Below are 7939 nucleotides of genomic sequence, written 5' to 3' on the forward strand. Positions count from 1 at the left end.
TGCTATGTATCAATTCCTTCTCGTAGATTAGATGAAAGAGTGGACTTATAAATGCCAGCTTATAGATTCTGATATTCCGGTATGTCGTCCTCGAATGGTGCGTGTAGATATCCGGTTCGAGGCTTGAAAGGCTTTAAATGATTGATATAAAACAATCTGCGAATAGCTTTTCTATTGATTTATCGCAATTTATAGGATTTCTGATGATTTCCTACAAAACCGACAATGATAAAGGGACTACGGTAGAAGGGGTGTAGTTTCTTTTTAGCTGAGGTACCATCATACAGCATTACTATATCTCCTAATTGATACATAAAATTACCTCGTACACTTATATTGTGTTTTTCCTTATTAACAGCTTTTTCCAGTCAGATTGTTCCAGAGCTTTCTATCTAATTAGCTCCCAGTTGTGTATGAATTCGAAAACTTTAGTATAGTATATCTCAAAAGGAAATTCCTCATCAACATTCTCAATGGTAAGAAGATAACTCTGTACTTCCTTTCGTTTATAAAAGGGTATTCGATTTCTAAAGGACCGATTGATTGAAAGCCGAATATAATCTTGTGAGGGGAATAATCTAAATGAGATACTTTTTGTATATTAAAAAAGTTAATACTAGCTTGAACTTCAAGTAATTAATCAATAATATTAGATTCAATCTTTTTAAATATTTTTTGAAATAAATCGTTTCCTTTTTCGACCATTCCGGATAACTTTTTCACTTCGATAGCTGTAGAAATGAGAAGTATATCGGATTTTTTAGAAAAAACTGTGTAGAGTTTTGTTTTCAAAATGTGTATCGGGATTGTGTATTTCTCTAATAGGGACTTCAATTGTATTAAAAAGCTAGTCTAGATATCTAATAGTCCTCTGCTTCTGTAGTATCAACTATCAGGAATATCCAAATATAATAAGAGAAGTAATTAATGATTAGTAAAATATGAGTAAAATTGAGGTATCCTTTTTGTTCAATATGTTATTGTTATAGTTCATATTTTCAGTGGTAAGTTTTATATTTATTAGTTTTTATATTATAGGCCAAGTTATATTTAGAATCTAAGTTTTGTTGATTGATATAGATGGGAATGATTCTATAAAATCAAATCCGATAAGAGTAAGTGAATGATCAATCTTAAAGGGTATTAAGTGAAAGATGTACTGTTGAATACCATGCTTGATATATTTCAAATAATCTAAAATGTACTGCTTGACATTGAAATTAGATAAGGCTAATAGTGATTTCTAAGCTTTTTAACAATCAATTCTATAGCGAAGTGTTCTTTTGATTATATGCATATGATAGGATATTAGATACCTTGTGTTTTTGTATGTAATGCTTATCAACTTTATGGAACATATAAAAAAGTTCGCTTTTGAATAAGAAAAAATCCTTAGCATGACATAGAAAAGACGCCTTTTCGAGAATAGAAATCCTATCGGGGAGTGTATTAATAGAAATGTAGTTGAATATGTTGTAATACCAGGGATCGTTTTTATATTTACTTGAAACTAGTCTAAAAGAGATATTGTTAATAATAATTATAAATTAATCTAATACTGTAATATCTAGATCATCTTTAAAAGGTTGTGGTGTATTGTGATTTATAATAGCTTGAAGTTGTTTGATTTTATATAGACAAAGGAGTTCTTTATAATCACCAATTCCATTTTTCCAAATCTATTTAAGGTTCTTGTTGTTCTTCTGAAATGAGTTGAGAGAGTCTAAAAGTGAATCCAACTTATAATTCGGATTAGGGAAAATAGTATAGGAAAGGGTATCTATAATCTTATTATGAGATTCCTTAATATATTCAATAATGATATTCAGAGCAGATAGTTCTATAGCCTAATGGATATAGATTCCATGAGTTTCGGTTTTAGGGGATAAGAATCTAGTTAATAGCATATAATCGGTGAAAATCTTATAAGATTTTGGGTAATAAAAATAATAATAATATTTATATATAAACTCAATAATTACTAAAAGCTTATATTTATAAATATGTAGTTTCTTTGAGTTTAATAAAAAGAAAGGAGTTATATAAGATAGGGTATATAACCAAAATCCTGAAATAACTTTTGGAGAGTATTGTTTCTATATAATATAGCAACCTAACACAAAAGTATTAGAATCCGTATATATCTCAACGGGAAGGGAATAGTCATATCATATAATTCGATCATTTCAGAATACTTAGCTTATAGAAACTCAAAGGCAAGCTGTTTATACAATCCCCATTGCCATTCGATGTTGCCGGTAAAACAAAGAGAGAATGAAATATCTCGGCAAAATTCTTAATACCCTGGTGAATTATTTGAATAATAACTAAAAAACTACAAACTTCAATAGGATTCCTTAAAATAGGAAAGTTTTTAATCTTAATAATTCGGGTCGGCTTAGTAATTATTATATCACCTACTTGATGAAGTATATCTAAAGCTTTCATTTTATTTACAAATATATATAGTTTCTTAAAAGAAAGATATAATTGAGTGAAAGCTAATCTTGGAAGGAGATAATTCATAAAGGTATTATAAGTATCTTCAACTATCTTATATTTAGAAAATATGTTGTTTATATAGAACTTAACTAAAGCTAAACCGTCTGGGGAGTTAGATTCAAGAATAAAAGGATATTCACTAGTATAAAAAACACTATTCTTTAAATAATGATGTTTTTCTGAAAGATAAGGAATATAACCATAAATAGTATATAAAAGCTTGAATATTGAAAAACATACAGTTTGAGTACCTTATGGAATGTGGGTAGATTGTATTTAAGCGGAATCTCCTATAAAGAAGGCGAAAATATATTTATCCACAAAATAGAGAGGTATTACCTAATATACATATTTAAAATCAAGTATATAAAAAACCATGTGATTGGGGTAAAATAAATATTTATAAACTTCTTAAGCTAATATGCAGTAACTGCCAGGTATCTTTTCTTTTACTTGTGAATAGTCGAAAACGATTTGTTATTCCAAACCAGGTTTGTGAGGAGATAATATGGGATATACAACACCGAGCTTTTCAACAACGAGAGGCATTGCAGACCAATCGGATAACTTGCCATTAGCTATCATAGTGTATTCGTACATAAAACACTTATAGCCATCTTGAATGATTTTATTCAATTAATATATCTATTGAGAACTATATCAAGATCAAAACTTACACTTATACAGGAGTGTGCTCTCCTTTAAATGTACCCGATAGGTAAAAAGAGTAGTTGGGGGAATATATCTTAATTCGATCATATTCAAATCCCTGTAAGTGTATAAAAGACACTGACGCGTTATTGTAGTTTTCCTGTAGCTAAAGGGCCAATATGCATGTTACTGGTATTAAACTATTCTTACACCAATTCAATTGAATCCGTGGACAATAGTCAAGGAATAGGTTGTCTCTCAGTAGAATATATATGGTCGAATGGAATAGAGTGTTTTGGTTTAATTTGAAAGAAAGTGTAAGAAATTGATTTTCGAAAAAGAGATTTCAATTTGAATTGGAAAGCGGAAGATTTATATAAAAAATTTATAGATTCAAATATATCAATAGAAATATCGGATTTGTATATCTGTGTAACATTTTTTAAAGAATGTAGTATCCTAGCTTTTATATACAAAAAGGGTTCGGCAATCAGGAAATAGTCTTTTTCTGTAATTTAAAGTTATACTTGGAATTTAAAAGTTTAAAGAACTAAATGAAGTTAGGGATTCTGTAGACTCAGATTCAGTCTCAGAGACCTCTTCAATAGTTTCGGTATTGTTATAATCGAACAAGGAAACCTTTCCTTCAGGATATACTATATCTATATCGAAATAGCTTGATTTCAATAGTTCACCCTTTATGGAAATCTCAGCTTTTTGTCTAGCAATCTGATATTTAGGGTCTGCCGGATAAAAAACTAATTAATAAGAAAGTGATTATACTTAGTTATAGAGTTTGAATAAGAATACGAGATTTCGAAAGATCCTTGTCACCAATGGAAATAGTACAATTGAAAATGTCAATATGGCCTTTAACAGTATAAAACCATGGTAAACCGAAAAGTAGATTCTTTTTATCCTTATTGAGGTGATTCTCATCATCGAGTTGAATAAAAGCATATACAATACATTGAATGCCTTTAACTGTAAAGCTAAAAGTAGTATATTATCTCAATCCAGTATTCCCGCCATTAGCTGTTCCCATGGAAATGGTGTTTTTCGAGATAATCTAATATCATAATAGATCTAAATAATCGATAAGTACTGGGGAGACTATATTACCATTAGATCCTTAATTAACAATATAATAAGATCTACTTAAAACGACTTCAGTAGTATATCCCTCTTTTGGAATTGAAACGATTCCCTAAACTCGAAAAGCTTTATCCTGATCGAAGGTCTTAATAATAATAGGTAAGACCGGGATTTTAGTTGTTTGTAGATTTATAAGCTTAATAAGATCGATTTGTATAGTTCGAAACTCTAATGTATAGTTTGTATCGTTTAATAGATATAGAAAATATTACTTCATTTAATTCTGATTTAAAGTAATATTCGCAATACAAATATAATAGACTTTAATTAAATCATTATCAAATCCAAATTATATTATAGCATACAAGATAGATTCATTTATAGTTTTAATAATAGATTGTATGTCCTTCTTTTTCTTTTTAATAGTATTTTTTTGAATTATAAGATGTTATAGGTTTTTAGATATATCAGATGAGATTTGATAAAGAGTTAATATATCAATTTCAGAGATTTCTGATTTAAAAATGGAAAATAAGCTTTTATAATTAATAAGGGTTTCTCCTACTCTTACTATAATATTGGATAAAGACTTAGGAGGTTTAGTGGATCTTTTTATTGGAATTAAATAGGATATAAGTTTTGAAATGTATTCCTTATATTTGTATATTATGGAAAGGCTTGAAAAAGCTCGAATTGATTAAAGTTGAGGTGTGAAATCATGAGATAGAGATTGAGATGAATTTTTAAGAATTGACTTAGGTTTTTATGAGAATGAGGAACGAAGATATCGGGATATCTGTTGCAGAGAGTATTCTTTGTATAAATATTCTTTATATGAGATATAATATATTGATCTCTAGTAGTATTAAATGTATTATTAGATCTAGCTCTTTTATGAAACAATAGATTAAAAGCTTGAATTTGATCTTTTTGCTTGTTATTTGTGTTTATATCAAATTCTATATTAAAGGAATACATTTCAGATATAAATATCTTATTATCTGAATAATCTGAATCATTATTGATTTGTGCTAAAGAGAAAATGGAATCTGATCTAAAAGAGATTGAGTTCGAACTGATGGGAGGCTTAGATTTCTGATAGTTGTTTAGGTCGACTCGATTATTAGTATTAGACAATTGAGGGTATATATAAGCCATTGATATAGCTATAATAAAATGATTTGGGAAAACCATACTTCTTAAAACAGCTTGTTCCCAGTATTAAAGAGATTGATTCATATAGTCCGGCTTGGTGTAACCATAGATTCCGCACTTAAAACACAAAGGCTTTTTTGAATAGTTATATTGTTTCATTTTGTTGATAATATTATTTCGAGAGTTCTTTAGATCTAGTTCAGCCTCTTTTGCTTGTATACCTATCGGTACAGGAGCTTGAATATAAGCAGATTGGGGTGTTGAATTTAATGGTTTTGAACTCGAATTGTTGTTTTCTTCATTATTAAATTATAATTGTTATTAGGAGTATTCCGATTTTGTTGATTAGAGGATTGGGATTGAGATATTTGTTCTAAAAAAGATTCAATCTTCTCTTTGAACAAATCCTTGAGGTTTTGTTTCTTTAAAGTATTAATAATATAATTAACAATATCGTTTTGAGTGAGTGTTTTTTCTATTTCCATATTCTTCTGAGTATTGTATATTATGGAATAGCTTTTATTTAGGGTTTTATAAATAGCATTTAGTTTGATAAATCCTAAGTGAAGATCAGGGTTAATAAGACTGGTAACGAATGCTTTAATCAAGATTTCTTGAATATTGGCTTGAAGAATATTAGTGTTGCACTCGGAGGAAGGTATATCTTTACAGTCCATTTCTGATTATAGATCCTTAGTACATTAATAGTATTTTTGAATAGATTTGCCTTTCTTTAAACTAAAGAGCTTATAGTATTAAGAATTATTTATACCGAATCTTTATCTTCCTCGTTTAAAAAGCAATCAATAAAAATAATAATAAATTTGTCTTGCAAAGCCTTACTTACTAAATTAATATCATTTATAACCTCAGAAAATTCTTTATCTTTATCTAGCTATTTACTAGCTCTACCAATGAATTTAAACAGGATAAGATTGAAGAAGGTATACAGCTTATAAATGTTATCATCAATAACAAAATATATAGTTTACTTAACTTTCCGAATCTATGACTTAGTGGTATTCTTTTTTTTCGAGAAAGATAGTATATTGTCAATCTTGACTTTAACCCATTCAGTATGAGCTATCGAAACAATAAAGTTATTCGATATTATAAGAGAATTCAGCAAATAATATATCAAAAGGATTTCTTGAATTTGGAGGATGGAAAGGTCGAAGTTGTAGTTTAATAAATAATAGAATTAGATCTTCGAAGAGGTTTCATATATCCTCTAGTAATTGCTAAGCAAATAAGAGATAAAGATTTTGTTTTCGAGATTAAAATGAGAGTAATATCGAAAGAATTGAATAATAATTTGGATTCGCTTGAAGAGAATAATGTTAATATTGTTTAGAATGAGATTGAAAACCTACGCCACAGATTTCCGAAATCAAGAGTAATATTAAAAAGGTATCTTAAAAGTCAAAAGGAATTTGTATTCTGGTAGTAAGATAATGCTGAATCCTTATAGAAAGTATTGTAAAAATGAATATATAGAGTATTTCTGAAAAGAGGGGTATTTGAAAGATAAAAAGAAGAATTAGAAGGAATTGTTCAAACACTGGATTTCCATAATTATATAATAGTCCTCTAAATCAATAAGATTGTATAGTATCTATAGCTCTTTTGAAAGCTCTTTTGATACCGGTATATTGATTGTTGTATAGGCGTTGTTGTGTGACAAACTTAAAGATAAAGAGGATTTCTGAATATTCTTAATTAAAGACTTAATTGTGAAGAGAATAGAGGTAAGATATTAAATGTATTTTGAATCCCTGTGTAGGTCACCAGAAAAGACATATAGAATAGGTAGATTTATTGGTATTAAATGTAGTGCGTATTTTATTGAAAGCTATGTATAATCCAGTTGACTATATCAATCAAGATGATTACGTAATACGCCTAATGCGTTTAGCCTGCTTTCTACAATCGATTAATTCAAGGAAGATCAACTTTCATTTCTTCCTAATCGAGAACCCAAAAGACAAAGGATTATAAGGATTAAAATTCCTCGCTTAACTTTCAATCTATCTAAGTATCAATCCTTTGATTTTGATGATACAACTCCTAATATCAATATATCTACGGATCATCATTATCAAACTCGACAACAAAGAGATTATAAAACAATTCGTTAACAAGTAACCACACACTTATAGATATTCTTATTACAAACTTATCACTCAAAAGTAATTCCTGTATCGAAGATTTCTATTCAATATTTTGGCCTAGCTATCCAAATATGGATATACAGGGGAAAGAACACTTATTTATTATTGTATACAACGTGATCGCTTTCGCTATACGAACAAAACCTAATCCTCCTAAAGTACCTGAAAATAAAGTCTTAAAAAAGCTATCTAACTTGTATTTATCAGGATTACCCAAACCATTTCAGTGTTATTATTAATTCAAGGATCACTTCTTAAGGAAATGGTTTAAATACGAGTGTGAGATTGAGATCAACAATCTGAAGGATTACAAAATATGATATAAAATCAATACACAAGATGTACTAATTGTCTCTATACTATTA

This window comes from Botrytis sinoallii, assembly GCF_014898435.1.
Source record: "Botrytis sinoallii strain Bc 23 chromosome Unknown BSIN_035, whole genome shotgun sequence".
NCBI classification, from domain to species: domain Eukaryota; kingdom Fungi; phylum Ascomycota; class Leotiomycetes; order Helotiales; family Sclerotiniaceae; genus Botrytis; species Botrytis sinoallii.